This window comes from Myotis daubentonii, chromosome 2, assembly GCF_963259705.1.
Source record: "Myotis daubentonii chromosome 2, mMyoDau2.1, whole genome shotgun sequence".
NCBI lineage: Eukaryota > Metazoa > Chordata > Mammalia > Chiroptera > Vespertilionidae > Myotis > Myotis daubentonii.
Window position 1 is genome coordinate 120748310 of NC_081841.1, and position 17550 is coordinate 120765859.

Sequence of the window (17550 nt, forward strand, 5' to 3'; positions counted from 1 at the left end):
GTAACTAACTGTTTTTCTCTTGCTGCTTTTAAGATTCTCTCTTTGTCTTTTGCTCTTGGCATTTTAATTATGATGTCTCTTGGTGTGGTCCTCTTGGATTCCTTTTGTTTGGGGTTCTCTGTGCTTCCTGGATTTGCAAGTCTATTTCTTTCACCAGGTATGGGAAGTTTTCTGTCATTATTTCTTCAAATAGGTTTTCAATATCTTGCTCTCTTTCTTCTTCTGGCACCCCCATAATTCGGCTGTTGGTACGCTTGAAGCTGTCCCAGAGGCTCCTTACACTATCTTCATATTTTTGGATTCTTTTTGCTTTTTGCTTTTCTGGTTGGGTGTTTTCTACTTCGTACTTCAAATCTTTGACTTGATTCTTGCAATCCTCTAGTCTGTTGTTGGATCTCTGTATAATATTCTTTATTTCAGTCAGTGTATGCTTAATTTCTAGTTGGTCCTTTTTCATATCCTTGAGGGTCTCACTAGACTTATTGAGGGTCTTACTAAATTTATCGGCGGTTTCTAGAAAATTCTTGAGTAACCTTATAACCGTGGTTTTGAACTCTATAACCAGCAGTTTGCTTTCTTCCATTTCTGTCATTTGTGACCTGTTTCTTTGTCTCTGCATTTTGGCTACTTCCCTGTGTTGATAGAGTGGCTTTCTATATTAGGTGTCCTATAGGGCCCAGTGGCTCAGCCCCCCCAATCACCTGAGGTGGACACTCTTGGTGCACCCCTTTGTGGGCTGTGTGCACAGTCTTGTTGCAGTTAAGCCTTGATTGCTGTTGGTATCACTGGGAAGAATTGACCTCCAGGCCAATTGGCTGTGAGATTCAGCTGTGTCTATGGTGGGAGAACTTCTGTGCTAGAGACACCCCTCTGGGGCAAGACTTGCTTCAGTGGGTCTTTGGTGCTCACTGAGTCTGCCACCTGAGTGTGTCCCTTATGGATCTGAGGAGGTATAATCTGGATGGTCCCCCTCTGACCACTGGGTACACTGGCACTTGGATATCTAAGGAGGTGCTGATTTAGCCTCTGCCTGAGGCTACCCAGAAGGAGCAATGGAGAGATCTGCAGATTCCTCTTCTTTGTTTGGGATTTGGAGGTGCCCAGATGAGGCCCAGCTGTAAAGCAGTACAAACCTCTTTGGGGCCTTGGGCCTTCTTTTGGATGTTCTAGGTCTGTCTGGCCCAGCTGCAGTTTGTTAGGTAATTTTAGATTGCCAAGGGCCAGGCCATTCATATGCAAAAGCCTCTGCACACAGGTTGGGTGGGGTGGGGTCTCAGGGAATCAACAGGGCAGAGCAAACAGCTATGGCTGCTCCTCAGTCCTGCCCTAAGAGGTCCTGGGTCTCAGTGTCCCAGTAATCACTGCAAGCACCTCTGAGAGAAAGTCGCTCTCAAGTTCCGCCCGCTGCTAGACAGTCCAGTTTCTCCCTGTATGAATTTGGGTCCCCAGAGACTCGCCCAGAACTGGAGTCGGGGCCATCAGGAGCTTATGTCTCCCTCCCGATTGAAAAAGACAGCTGCGTCCTCAGTTGCCAGCCCTTTCCACGTGCACCTCCATACCTCTGCACTTCACTTCCGCACCTCCTCTGAGTGTCAGTGTGCTTTTCTCTTTCCTTCTATTTGTAGAATTTCCACTCAGCCAGCCTTCCTGTGGTTCTGGATGATGTCAGTTTTGTCTTTTAGTTGTATTTTTGAAGTGGTTGTACGAGGCTGCAATTTCAGGTGTTTACCTATGCCGCCATCTTGGTTTCTCCTCTATATACATATGATTTTATCCAAGAATTTGTTGAGAATACATGTTATAGCTTATATGAACATGCATTAACTGCATTAACAAGATTATTTAGGCTACATCCTTTATCCAACTCACACCTACCTGCATTGAGAGTGATATTTTGGAGTTAAATTTTATGGTTAGATACCAGAATATGATCTAATAATGATATAGTAAATAAGTCATGTGAATTGTTTTGAAATTAAAAAAAACACATTTCAAGTATAAAATATTAAACCTACTTATACATTAAAAGCAATGGTGCTTTTATTTCTTCTATTCCTTCTTGTAAAAATAGATCTACTACAAATAGTAACAGTTTTCTTTTGAAATAGTATGAATTGGGAAATCTAAAAAAATGGAATGAAATAAATGGCCTTAAAAAATATTTGTCAAAAAGTGAGGAGGAATGAAGGACATTCGATGATTCAGTTCTAAAAACTGTACTGCATACTTACTATATGGCATGCACAATTATGAAATAGATATGCCCCATGTCCTAGAGAAGCCTGAATTCTAATGGAGAATACAGGCAGATGAAATGATCATTTTAATGTGATGAGAAAAAGTGTAGTCTCAGGACTGTTATAGGATGTTGACTTGGTAAGCAAGATAAACAATGTTATTAAAGAAATTCCATTGTAAATATAAGAAAATGGTGGAATTGAGAAATAACAACAGGCAATATTTACCTTGAAGTAATGATCAGTTATTAATTTCTTGGGAAAAATGAGTTAGAGATCAATATAAGTTTAACAATCACAAATGTTATTATTCAATTTATAAAACAGAATCTGTCTAATTTGATATAAACAACTACTTCTGACAACCCCAAGTTTTCTCTATCAAAACAAATGTAAAAACAAAAAACACCCTTAATGTGAGAATATTTTTTAGTTTAAATGTTGCAATGTACAGTTGTTGAAATTACATGTATCTTTTCAATTAATTTTTAAAGTCAAAATAATATGCTTAATCATTGATTGAATTTAGCATAATTAAAACAACCCTATTGAGTATATTGACAGCAACATTTTAAGTATGGATGATAACATTTATGTCATGTGAACAGGTCATATTTCCACATAGAGAAGAAAATAATCCTCTAAGAGCAAGACTCAGTATTGTGAGTCTAACTGTAGTTTCCATGGATTATATTATGTACAATAGACTTCATTTTATATACAACCTAGAAAATTCTCTTAGCTGGATACCAAACAAATACAGATTAAAAGCACTGATTCTACATGGAGGGGCAATGTATATACAAAATACACCTGTGAAAACAAAGAAGCTACACAGAAAAATTACTTTAAAGGACACAGGAAGAAAAGCTTAATCCTCTGGAAAAAGTACACAAGGGTTCAGGTCAGATAACCTATTAGATTAAGAATAGTTAAAAAATGATATTAGTCATTCAAAATCTCAGCAGTCTGAAAAAACAGTCTTGGTGTGCATTATTATATAGTAGAGAAATTAAAAATGAACTCACTATCCCACTGTACTTTGCAATAATGGGTCTAGAACTAGTTGTTTATGGAAGTATTACAATTTCAGAAGGACATAATGAAATTAAGTCCATATATAGTGAAAATATGAGGATGGTATGAGGTAGGAAGGGAGGTCCAGGAAATAATTACAGGAAACCAAAGATGCTTATTTGGCAAATGAGAAGGTGTCTGGGGAAAGAGTTACTGTAGAAAGGGCTTATTTCTCTGTGATTGAGCCCATCTAAATTGTGGCAACTCTGCCTAATTAAGGGGCATCTGTAATGTGGAAAATTGTGTTTTGATACCTGAGAAAGACAGACTGGAAACTGATGGTCAAGGGTGACATGCCCTGGACCTGACCTCAATCTCTGAAACTAGAGACAAGGAACAACATGTCTGGACAGCAGAGATCATGGACAAGGAAAACGTGTGCCTACATGTATTCTCTTTAGTTAGAGTGGTGTTTAAAACACAATGGAACATACATACTACTAATTATCTGGATGGTAGTAATAGACCAGTTAGCTCCTACACCTCCTTCTAAACATTTTAATATTTGGGTTTACCCTGACTTCACAGATCTAGGCATTTCTATTAGCATTGCATAATTCTTTAATCTAGATCTAGTTTTTAAGTCAAAGAAGTTCTGGACTGAAATTGGAAGATCTGGTTTTAGTGTACAAACTAAACAGCTATGTAAACTCGAGCTTTTCTTTTTAATTTTTTTTAAAAAATTTAACTTTATTGTTGAAAGTATTACAGATATCCCTCCATTTCCCCCCATTGACCCTTCTAGCCAGCACCAACCTCCCACCCCAGGTCTTCATCACATTATCAACTGTGTCCATAGGTTATGCATATATGCATATAAATACTTTGGTTAATCTCTTCCCATCCACCCACTGACCCCACCTTCCCTCTGAGATTTGACAGTCTGTTCCCTGCTTCTATATCTCTGATATACTTTATTCATCAGTTTATTTTATTCATTAGATTCCACATATTAGTGAGATCATGTGATACTTGTATTTCTCTGACTGGTTTGTTTTGCTTAGCATAATGCTCTCCAGTTCCTTCCATGCTATCTCAAAGGGTAAGAGATCCTCCTTTTTTACTGCTGCATAGTATAAAAATCTTTGCTGGTAAAGAGCAGATTAGTGATTGCAAACATAATTTATTATATCTAAAGCAATACCTTTTATATCATGATCCAGTATATATAAGTGAAACAAATGTTTTACACCAGCACTTCCTTCCACTGTGTCCTATCCTCTGATCTATGCTATGCTGTTATGGAATGCCATTAAGAAATACTGTCCTGGCATACTTTACTGATTGCACCATACCATCAACAAATCACTACCTGCAGGTTGAATATCACTACAGCTGGACTGCTTCCAGTTTTTATATGGTCCGGAAGCTTAGAACAGTTCTTATATTTTTAAATAGTTTTTAAAAAAGAAAAGTATTTCACGGCATGTGAAATTGATATAATATTAATATCTCAGTGTTCATAAATAAAGTTTTATAGGAACACTAGAGGCCTGGTGCATGAAATTCGTGCACCGGGGGGGGGGGAAGGGTGTCCCCTCAGCCTAGCCTGTACCCTCTACAATCCAGGACCCCTGGGAGGACGTCCGACTGCCGGTTTAGGCCCATTCCCCAGGATCAGGCCTAAACTGGCAGTCAGACATCCCTCTCACAATCAGGACTGCTGGCTCCTAACTGCTCACCTGCTTGCCTGCCTGATAGCCCCTAACTGCCCACCCCCCTCACCAGCCTGATCACCCCTAACTACCTCTGCCTGCCAGCCTGATCACCCCTAACTGCCCCCCTTGCTGGCCTGGTCACCCCACGCAGCCTGTTGTTCAGTCCTTTGGTCGTCCCTCACTAACCCCCCTGCCAGCCTGGTTGCCCATGCAGCCTGCTGTTTGGTTGTTACTGTTACTGTGACAGCATCCCAGACAATTTGCATATTCTTCTATTATTAGTATAGATAGCCAAGCTCATTCCTTTATAAACTGTCGAGGGCTACTTCCTCACTACAATGGCAAAGTTGAGAAGTTATGATGGAGACTGTATGGCCACAAAGCCTAACACGTTTTTTGTTTTGTTTTTTAGGTTTTCTAAATTAAATTATTTTTTAAATTTATCTTTATTTTTTAAAGTATTACAGGTGTCCCCTTTTTGCCCCACTAACTCTCATCACCCTGTCCCCCCACCACAGGCCTTCACTGCACTATTGTCTGTCCATGGGTTATGCATATATGCATATAATTACTTGGTTAATCTCTCCCCTTTTCCGCCACTCCTTCTTTCTGAAATTCTTCAGTCTGTTGCAAGCTTTCAAGTATTTCTTTTTTGGCCCCTTACAGAAAAATGTTGCTGACTGAGACACTAAAGTTTCGTTCTGACTTGAATATTTATGGTTCTAAATCCTTCCTTCATGTCTGATTGCTGTGGCTAGGATTTCCAGTACTCTGTTGAATAAGAGTGATGAAAGCAGACATCCTATCTTGTTCCTGTTCTGAAAGGGAATGGTTTTACTTTTTGCCCATTGAGGATGATGTTGGCTGTGGGTTTGTCATATATAGCCTTTATTATGTTGAAGAATGATCCCTCTATTCCCACTTTGCTGAGAGTTTTATCAAAAATAGGTGTTGGATTTTGTCAAATGCTTTTTCTGGTGGGGGTAAGAGGAGAAATCAACCAAAGGACTTGTAGGCATGCATATAAGCCTAACCAATGAACACAGGCACCAGGGGGTGAGGGCATGAGTCAGGGGGCAATGGGGGGATAAGGGCACATATGTAATACCTTAATTAATAAAGAGAGAAAAAAAGATATGATCATGTTATTGCAAAGGACCTAAATAGACACTTCTCCAAAGAGGACATACAGATGAGTAAGAGATATAGGTAAAAATGCTTAAAGTCACTGATCATCAGAGAGATAGAAATTAAAATGAAATGATATATCACCTTACACCTGTCAGAATGGCTACCATCAACAAATCAACAAATGAAAAGTCCTTGAGAGGATGTGGAGAAAAGGGAACCATAGTACACTGCTGGTGAAAATGCAAATTGTTGAAGCCATTATGGAAAAACATAAATTAAATATGTAACTGCCATTTGACTCAGTGATCGCACTCCTAGAAATGTATCCTAAGAAATCAGAAACACCAATCAGAAAGAATGTATGCACACCTATGTTTATAGTAGCACATTTACAATAGCTAAGATCTGGAAGCAGTCCAAGTGCCCATCAGTAGATGAGTGGATAAAAAAGCTGTGATACATTTACACCATGGAATACTATGCAGCAGTCAAAAAGAAGGATCTCTTACCCTTTGAGACAGCATGGAGGGACCTGGAGAGTATTATGCTAAGCAAAATAAGCCAATCAGAGAAAGACAAGTATCACATGATCTCACTCATATGTGGAACCTAGTGAACAAAATAAACTGATGAATAAGGTATATCAGAGATATAGAAGCATGGCACAGACTGTGGAATCTCAGAGGGAAGGTGGGGGGTGGGTGAGTGGAAAGAGATCAACCAAAGAACTTATATGCATATACATGTAACCCATGGACACAGACAATAGGATGCTGAAGCCTAGGGGGTGGTGGTGTATAGGGAGTCAAAGGGGGGGGAAAGGAGGACATATGTAATACTTTCAACAATAAAGATAAATGAAAAAGAAGTAAAAATTCTGGACTTGAAGCACTTGTGTAACCTTCCCCGATCACATTCCTATAGAAACAATTATTGTAAATCAATAATGTCTATTTACATTTTATATTTTTACCATATATGAATGAATCTCTAAACAAGATACAGTGGGGCCTTGACTTACAAGTTTAATTCATTCCGAGACCGAGCTCGTTAAGGAGCTCATTAAGAAGCTAGTTAACTCAAATTACTCCATCAACTCAATGAAAAAAATTGGCCAAGAGACAGCTGGTATCTCAAAAAACTCGTTAGTCGGGACACTCGTAAGTCAAGGCCCCATTGTATATTACTCTTCTCCATGTGTTAAGCTTTTTGGCTCAGTATTATTTTTGTGAAATTGCATTTCACTACTGCATAGAACTACTTTGGATATGTGTACCACTTTTGTCCACTCTTTTATTAATGTACATTTAGGCTGTTTCAAGTTTGTCCTTGGCAAAAGCATTATTATTATAAGCATTTTAAACCTACACCTGCTATGTATATTCTTCATGGTGTATATATGAGAGTGAAAATGCTGAGTCAATGTACCATTACAAATTCAACTTTATAAGATACTGCAAAATTATATTTCAAAGTCTTTGTAGCAATTTACACTCCCATTTCGAGATTCGACACCCTCCATAATATATGGGTTTTTAAATACACATTTTGTATTATGTACCTGATTATAATTAAGATTCAACATTTTTTTAACATGTTCTTTGGCCACTTACATTTTCCTTATCTTAAAATTAAAGGTTTTGTCTTTTACTCACTCTTCTATGAAATTGCGTTTTTTTAACTCATAGTTTTTGTGTAACCACGATAACAACCTTAGTCAATGATTGTTGTTAGATACACATCTTTCCATGGGTGGGTGAATTTCTCACTTTTATTGAAATTGTGGTAAAATACATATAACACAAACATTTCCATCTTAACTATTTTTAAATGTTAAGTTTATTAACAATACTGCATAAACCATTTCCAGAACTTGTTCATCTTGCAAAATTGAAACCACGTACCCAGTGAACAACTCCACATTTCTTCTTTACCCCAGCCACTGGCAACTGCCATCTATTTTCTGTTTACATAAATTTGAATATTTTACATACTTCATATAAGAAATCACATAATATTTTTATGATTTCACTTAGCAAAATGCCTTTAAGGGTATATACATATTACAGCATGTATCTGAATTTTCTTCCTTTTTAGACTGAATAATAATTTTATGGTGTGTGTGCATGTATGTATACATATCACATTTTGTTTATCCATTCATCTATAAATGGACCCCCTGGATGGCTTCCATCCCTTGTCTATTTTGAATGATGCTGCTATGAACATGAATGTGCAAATACGTTTTTGAGATTTTCCTTTCAATTCTTTTACAGATATAGCCAAAAGTGAAATTGCTGATTCATGTGATCATTTTGTTTCTAATTATTTGAGGATGACCATACTAATCTCTCTCTATTCTCTCTTCTGCTTATCTTTGCTCTAATCTTTGTCATTTCCTTGCTTGTATCAGCAAGGGGTTTACTTTGTTCTTTTTCTAGTTCCTTAAGGTATATAGTTAGGTTATTGATTTTAAATCTTTCTTTTTTTAATGTAAACTTTTATAGCTATAAATTTCCCTTTTAGCACTGCTTTTGCCATATCTTATAGTTTTGGTATGTTGCATTTCAGTTTTCATTTACCTCAAGGTCTTTTCTACTTTCTGTAGATATTTTTTCTTTGACCGAATGGTTATTTTGAGTGTGTTAATTTCCACATATTTGTGGATTTTCCAATTTTTCTTATGCTACTGATTTCTAGTTTCATTCCATTGTGAACATAAAAGATACTTTGCATGATTTAAATAATTTAAAATGTATTAAGACATCTGTGGTCTAATCTATAGTCTATCCTTGAAAATACTGGATGTTCACTTTAGAAAAATATCTATTCTGTTTTTGAGTGTTATGTTCTGTATATGTTTGTTAATTTCAATTGATGTGCAAGTCATCCATTTTTCTTATTGACCTCTGTCTGACTGTTTTATCCATTATTGAATTTGGGGAAAATCTCATACTATTATTCTAGACTTATCTATCTTCTCTCCCTTCAATTCTGTCAGTCTTTTTTATATATTTAGAAACTCTAATATTTGATGCATATAAATTTATAATTATTATCTTTTCTTAGTGAATGGATCTTTTTGCCCATATATACTAGTATTGTCCTTCTTTGTCTCTTACAACAGTTTTTACTTAAAGTCTATTTTGTCTTGTATTAGTACAGCCACCCTCTCTCTTTTTGGTTACTATTTGTATTAAATATATTATTTTCCCCCACCCTTTCACTTTCACTGTGCTTCAATTCAAAGTGAGTCTTTTATAAACAGCATACAATAGGATACCATTTTGTTATCTTTTTCTTTTTGCAATACATTCAGCCAATATATGCCATTTGATTGAAGCATATGATACACTTAACATTTTAAGTAATTACTGATAGGGAAGAAACAATAATAATAGCCATTTCGTGAATTGGCTTTGTAAGCTTTATAGCATTTGTCCCTCATTTCCTCCCTTAATAAGTTCCTTTGTGTTTAGTTGATTTTTTAAAAGTGATATGCTTTGATTCCTTTCATATTCTCTTTTGTGTAAATACTATAGATATATTGTTTGTAGTATTCATGGGAATTACATAAAACATGTCAAAGTTTTAACAATCTATTTTAAGTAAACAATTCCAATTGCATGCTAAAACTCTACTCCTTTACACCTGTCATTCTTCATATTTTGTTACTGTTGTCACAAATTACATGTATATATATTGTGTACCTATTAGCATAGAATTATAGTTATTTTTATGTTTTTGTCTTTTAAATCTTATAAAATAACTAGAGGCCCAGTGCACGAAATTCGTGCACGTGTGTGTGTGTGTGTGTGTGTGTGTGTGTGTGTGTGTGTCCCTCAGCCAAGCCTGCACCCTCTACAATCTGGGACCCCTTGAGGGATGTCCGACTGCCCATTTAGGTCCGATCCCACTGGACTGCTAACTCCCAACTGCTAGCCTGTCTGCCTGCCTGATTGCCCCTAACCACTTCTGCCTGCCAGCCTGATCACCCCCTAACCACTCCCCTGCCAGCCTGATTGATGCCTAACTGCTCCCCTGCCAGCCTGATTGCCCTCAGCTGCCCTTTCCTGCTATCCTGGTTGCCCCTAACTGTCCTCCACTACTGGCCCGGTCACCCCTAACTGCCCTCCCCTGCAGGCCTGGTCACCCTCAACTGCCTTCCCCTGCAGGTCTGGTCCTCCCCAACTGCTTTCCCCTGCAGGCCTGCTCGCCCCCAAGTGCCCTCCTCTCTGGCCATCTTGTGTCCATATTGGGGTGGCCATTTTGTGTGTTGGTGTGATGGTCAATTTGCATACTATCTCTTTATTATATAGGATTGAAAGTGGATTTATGATAATACAGGTTTTTTTTTCCACATACATATCTTTACTGGAGAACTTTATATTTTCATATATCGTCAAGTCATTGTCTGGAATCCTTTTGTTACAATTATAATGACTCTTTTTATCATTTTCTCCAGATTAGATCTAGTGATAATCAATTCCTTCAATTTTGTTTATCTGGGAAATTATTAATTTCTCCATTTTTGAAGCACAGTTGTGATGTATATGGTATTCTTAATCAACAGATGTTTTGTTTTTTTTCCTCAAATATATTATCCCACTGCTTTCAAGCATGTAGGCTTTCTGTTGAAAAATCTGTTGACAATCTTACAGAAGCTTGCTTGTATGTAACAAATCATTTTCTCTTACAGCAGCGGTTCTCAACCTGTGGGTCATGACCCTTTTGGGGGTTGAACGACCCTTTCACAGGGGTCACCTAAATAGATCCTACATATCAGATATTTATATTACAACTAGGGGCCCGGTGCATGAAATTCGTGCACTGGGTGTGTGTGTGGGGGAGTGTCCCTCAGCCCAGCCTTCCCCCTCTCACATACTGGGAGCCCTCAGGCATTGACCCCCATCACCCTCCAATCGCAGGATCGGCCCCTTGCCCAGGCCTGATGCCTCTGGCCTAGGCGTCCGGCCCGGGCAGCGGGGACCCGCAGCTGCAGCGGCCCCACGATCGGGGGCTCCACTTTAGGCCCAGGCAAGGGACCCCTAGCTCCCGGGACTGCCAGCTTCGACCGTGCCCAGCTCCCATCGCTGGCTCCACCCCTACTTCCTGCTATCACTGGCCAGGGCGGCAAAGGCACCTGATTCTCCGATCATGGCTGGGGGGCAGGGCAAAGGCGGCCCCAGGGCCGCCTTTGCCCTGCCTCCCAGCTCTTAGCTCCCCCCTGGGTTTCCGATCACTGTCAGTGGCAGGGGGCTTCTTCCTGCTTTCTCTTTCGCCTCCCTGCATTGTGCCTACATATGCAAATTAACTGCCAATCTTAGTTGGCAGTTAATTTGCATATAGCCCTGATTAGCCAATGAAAAAGGTAGCTCGTACGCCAATTACCATTTTTCTCTTTTATTAGTGTTGATTCATAACAGTAGCAAAATTACAGTTATGAAGTAGCAATGAAAATCATTTTATGGTTGGGGGTCACCACAACATGAGGAACTGTATTAAAGGGTCGAAGCATTAGGAAGGTTGAGAACCACTGTTTTACAGCCTTTAGGTTTTCGCTTCTTCCTCCCCCCTCCTCCTCCTCCTCCTCCTCCTCCTCCTCCTCCTCCTCCTCCTCCTCCTCCTCCTCCTTTCCTTCTTCTCTTCTACTTTCCACAGTTGGATTATAATGTATCTCAGTATATGTCTATTTAAATTTATTCTACTGGAACTTTAACTTTTTAAACTTGTGTTCCTCTTTATTCAAATTTGAGAAGTTTTCAGCCATTGATTCTTCAAATATGCTTTCTGACCCATTCTTTCTTCTTCTTCAGAGATTCCCATAATGCCAAATGATGATCCATAAGTCCCTTAAACTCTGTTTACTTTTCTTCCTTCTTTTAACTTTTTGCTCCCCTAACAATAATTTTAAATGCCTTGTTTTCAAATCCACTCATTCTTTCTTCTGCTAGATCAAGTTAGATCTTAAATACCTCTAGTGAATTTTCAATTGCGGTACTGTATTTTTCAGCTCCAGGATTTGTTTGGTTCTTTTTATAATTTATGCCTCTTTGTTGATATTCCCTTTTTATTAAAAAAATAGAGGCCCGGTGTACAAAAATTTGTGCACTCGGGGAGGGAGGGGGCAGGTATCCTTCAGCCCGGCCTGTGCCTTCTCATAGTCCGGGAGCCCTCAGGGGATGTCCAATGTGGGGAGTGGGCCTAAGCCGCAGTCTGGCCTCCCTTTGCAGGAGGTGACCAGCAGGCCAATCAGGCGATGGTGTGGGCAGCAATCGGCTGGCCCCACCCCCAATTGCACCACTGCCACTGGTGGCCTCCCTCTGTGGGAGGTGACCTGGTGGGCGATCAGGGGATGGCATCAGCCCCCATCCCCCACTGCTGGTTGCTGCCACCCCCTCTCACCCCATAGCCATCCCCTTCCTCTGCCCACTGGCACATGCCTTGGCTGGCCTGGAACCACCTGCTCGTCGGCCCCGCCCCCCGCTGACTAGTCTTTCTGCCATTCGTCAATCTGCATATTATGATTAGGATATGTTCCTGTTTTTATTTAGTTTTCAGCCTGTGTTTTCTTTTTCTCAGTAAAGATATTTAAGACACATTTTAAAAATTATTTGTCAAGTAAGACTGAGGCCTGCATTTATTTAGGGTTACTTTCTTCATTTATTTTGCTCCTGTGAATGAGCCATGTTTCCCTATTCTTTGTATGAATTGTGTATTTTTGATGATACTTGGCATTTAAAAGTCACCTGTCATAGGATGTATTGATGGCCTTCGTGTAGGGAAAGGCCTTCACCTACTCGCCTGACTTAAAGGCTGAAGGCCTTCTCAAATGTTTTCTGGGATATACTGGTACATCCCCTGGATCTATATATTCCCTTTTATCCCTGTTCCTATATAGGCCACTGCTTTTAAATGTCTTAAGAGTCTCAAACTTGCTTCTTCTCAGATGACTTGCATTTTTATTGTATTTTGTTCCATAATCCCTTGCCCCCAATTGTTCATAGGTCAGACATTCTGCATCTGTAATATGCCATGATGACCACCACTTACTTTCAGAGTCTTTATCCTACTATCCAAACTATGCCACTATTCCCATCAGTGCTCTGAAATAGGAAAACAGAAATCAGTCACTTGGGCAGCATCAGACAAGCCAGACTGTTGCAAGCAAGTTCCACTCTTTTCCTGCCATCACTTAGAAAAAAAAAAACAACCTAGGAATTCAGTAATTTCCACCTGGCCATGTATGTATGCTATACTCTATACTGTATTGTGGAAGAGATGGCACAAGATCAAACAAAATGCCCTGAACTTTCCAACCATTTTTAGCATTTGCTTAATTGCTGCAGCTTCTTAAATGTTTCCTGGAGTTTTGATAAAGCTACTTTGATCTGCATATTGTTGTCTATTCACTGATTCCATGGGAAAACAAAAGCCTGGAGCTTCCTAGTTCACCATCATATTGATGTCACTCTTCATCTTTTAACTTTAAATTTATTTTATTGATGCTTTAGAGACAGAGGGAGAGGGAGTGAGACAGAGAAGAGAGAGAGAGAAACATCAATGGGAGAGCACAATATCAATTGGCTGCATCCTTCACATGCCCCAACAGGGATCACACCCACTACCCACGCATGTGCCCTGACCAGGAATTGAACTGGCAACTTTTCAGTGCATGGGACTATGCCCAACCAACTGAGCAACACCAGCCAGGGCTCCATCTTTTAACTTTTTGGTGGTGTCTTCTGATATATTAAATCATTTTAATATGGTTAAATTTATTTATCTGTACATTTTATGCTTTTATGTTTAATTAAAGAAATATTTCTTGCCTTTGGCAGTACAGACATTTTTCTCTATTTTCTTCTTTGCAACATTTGATGTTTTGCTTTTTCCCATTAGTAGTGACTTTTATGTATTTAATGAGGAAGGGATCCAATTTCTTTCTTGTTTTTAATTAACGAACAATATCCAATTGATCTAGCTGCATTTGTTTCAATGTCCATCTCTTTCTGCAACAATAGGAGCTCTGCCACATAATGTGTGTGTTCTGGATATTTATTATGACATAGCAATCTGTTCATCATTGGGCCACTACCACATTCCTTAAATAATAATAGCTCCTTTACCTTTAAAATGATCTTGGGTGCAAACTCGATCACTAACTCTACATGATGTTGCAGAAGTGAAGGGAACCAGGTTTGCTAAAGTAATTGTGGTGATAGAAATATATTGACCTCAGAAGCTACTGAGGTGGTTCATTCTATCCTAGTACAGTGTAAAAAAAAAATTTAAAAAAAAATAAAAAATAAAAAAAATAAAATGATCTTGGTTATATTGAACCCCTCATTCAACTGTTGAAAAAAAATGTTTAAGTATATTTTTATTGATTTCAGAGAGGAAGGAGAGGGAGAGAGAGATAGAAATATTGGTGAGAGGCCTCTGACCAGAATCAAACAGTGACCACCTAATTCACAGGTCAACACTCAACCAATGAGCCAACGCTGGCCAGACCAACTGTTGAAATTTATGAGAATGCTCATCAAATTCCATGAAAATAATTTGAGATTGTTTGAAATAGAATTTTCCCTGAAGTTGATGTATTATTATGGACATAAATTTCTTCTTTGTCATACTGTCTTCACACTAACAACATGACATAGTTCACCATTATTTATGTCTTTAATGGCGTTACATATTTTATCTTTCCAGAGAGGGCATTAAAGACACTTTTTAAAATATAGCACAGTTGAATACCCTGTAACCACTACATAGCTCAAAAAACAGACTTTTGCCAAGTATCTCAAGAGCCCTCCATGTGTCCTGTCCTAATTACAACCTTCTCCATTCTAGTAACAAACCATCATTTTGATCACTGTGCTTTTCTTTGAAGTTTATGACCTACCTAATTCAGTTATATTTATAAACAATTTAATTTTGCCATTTTTTTATATATCTCAAAAAAGCTCTTTTTAATTTACAGTTTCCCTTTCTATCACTTTTTTTTTTTTTACACATTTAATGTATTTTGAAGAAACCAAGACATTTGTATTGCAGAATTTTCAACAGGGTTGATTTTGATGATGGAATTCTCATGATATAGTTTAAAATGCTGGGTACACAGGATTAATCAGATCCAGGTTTATTTTAATTGATTAATTCATACATGTATCCATTCATTCATTCATTTGGTCAGTAAGTCTTGATGAGCAATTGTTATTTTCTCCATCTGGTTGTCTAGTTTTCTCTTTCTGTGGTGTTAGCAGCAATTTATGCTAAAATTGATTCATTCCTGAGGATATGCTAATTTACATTAATTTAACTGAAATACCCTTTCATCATTTATCACATATATTTGTATTTCTAGTAGAGGCCCGGTGCACAAATTCGTGCACAGGTGGGGACCCTCTGGGTGGCCTGCAGGGATTGGGCCAAAACCTGTAGTCCAATGCCACCTGCAGCTCCTACCTGCCTTCCCACTCATCCTGGCCCCACTGTGCCTGCTGCGGGCTCGCGCCCAATCAGTCTGGATTAGGAGAGGCTCGCGCTGCTATGGCAGCGCTTGCCAGCCATGAGCCCTGCGTCTGGCGCCCTCCCAAGGGGAGTGGCCTGCAAGATCGGGCTGAAACTGGTTCTCTGACATCCCCTGAGAGGTCTCGGATTGTGGGAGGGTGCAGGCCAGGCTAAGGGACCCCATGGGTGCACAATTGGGCCGGGGAGGGACTGCAGGAGGGCTCCAGGGTATGTTTGGCCCATCTTGCTCAGTCCCGATCAGCTGGACCCCAGCAGCAAGCTAACCTACTGGTCGGAGCATCTGCCCCCTGGTGGTCAGTGCACATCACAGTGACTGGTCGATGTGTGGACTGTCTGCCCCCTGGTGGCCAGTGCATGTCAAAGCGAGTGGTTGAGCAGCCTTAGCATATCGTTAGCATATTATGCTTTGATTGGTTGTTCGGTTGTTCTGCCATTCAGTCTATTTGCATATTACCCTTTTATTATATAGGATAAAAAGGAAACTTCTCTCATTAATGACTTGATAATACAAATGACATCATTTAAAAAGTGACAGAATGCATTTTCCCTTTATCAGTTTTCAAAATAATGTGTTCATTCCCTATTATTCTCTAAATTCCACCAAATCATTTTAAAAAATCACTCTTATAACTCATAGATTTAAATATATTCATTGTAGTAATTATCCTTACTAATGCTCAAAATGCTTCATCTTTGGCCAATAAGAATGTCTTCAAGTTAACTCTTTAGCCTTCTTTACAATCTTTAATCTCTCCCTTGGTTTTTGGTATCACCAAATGGTATGGGCGAATCATGAATATTTCCTACCCCAGCCTTGAAATCACTCATTTCTCCAAGTTCTGGTTTCTTTCAGAGGCAAATGATATTTCAGGACTATAATCTGGACTTTAGGTGTGCTCTCTGCTACTGACTTGGTTACGATGTCTAGGCAAAACAGTAGATATGGCTAGAGTATATATGTGTGTGTGTGTGTGTGTGTGTGTGTGTGTGTGTGTGTGTGTGTGTGTATGTGGTGGGGGGGGAATAGGCATGCATTTGTGTACATAATAATTTCACATTTATAATGTTCACTTTAAATTCAGAACTAAATGCTTTCACTTCAACTCTTCTATTTTATATCTGGGTCATCTTTAATGAGAATTCAGATTTTTGAGTACATGACATAAAATAATTAGAATGTCAATAATACTAATTAGTTTTTATCCAACATTGTGCAACAATTTCATATAAATATCAATAATGGTGCTACAAATATAATTACTGCCCCCCCCTACTTTTTCAGTTATCAAGTGAACAACCATTATTTCTATATTGTCTCCCATATAACCATTTAGTTGGTTCTCCAAACACATCCATATTTGATGGCATCATGAGTTCTTATGTTGACATCTTTCCAGTAATTTGGTTGTCTGATACTTGTTCTACAGTGGATTCCAAGGAGCAATTCAAAGGAATCATATTCCCTGAATTTTTGATTATTAAAGTTTATCTGCAGTCTCTGTAAATGAAAGTCAGTTTGCTGACACTCTCATTTACGTGAGTATCTTAAATACCCTATTCCATTTTCTTCTAGTTAGAAAATAGGTCTGTCAAAATGTATGAAGGTAATTTGATTCTCTTTCACTTGTAAGTTAATTTGTATTTTTATATAGATAGCTCAATTTTTTTTTTTCCCTTTTAAAGGCATTGACTTTACTAGACCATGTCTCAATATTGGTCAACTGTGTAATTTTTTCAAATATTCAAAGTACATTTAAAAATAATTTTTAAAATCTCCTCTTTATTTATTTTTTCAATTACAGTTTGCATTCACTATTAGTTTATATTACAGGCCTGGTGGGAGCACACTGACCACCAGGGGGCAGCTCCTGCATTGTCTGCCTGCCTGCTGGTGGTCAGTGTGTGTCATAGCA

At 38.7% G+C, this 17550-nt stretch overlaps 1 protein-coding gene and 1 non-coding gene across 5 annotated transcripts in view; one reads left to right on the forward strand and one right to left on the reverse strand.

Annotated features, from left to right (window-relative positions):
• The window catches only part of NBEA (neurobeachin), a 990744-nt gene that overhangs the window by 521872 nt on the left and 451322 nt on the right, over positions 1 to 17550 (reverse strand). The window lies entirely within an intron of this gene.
• On the forward strand, positions 14250 to 14382 carry LOC132228971 (small nucleolar RNA SNORA66). The gene has a single exon (XR_009451560.1). It is a non-coding gene; the product is annotated as a small nucleolar RNA SNORA66 (small nucleolar RNA).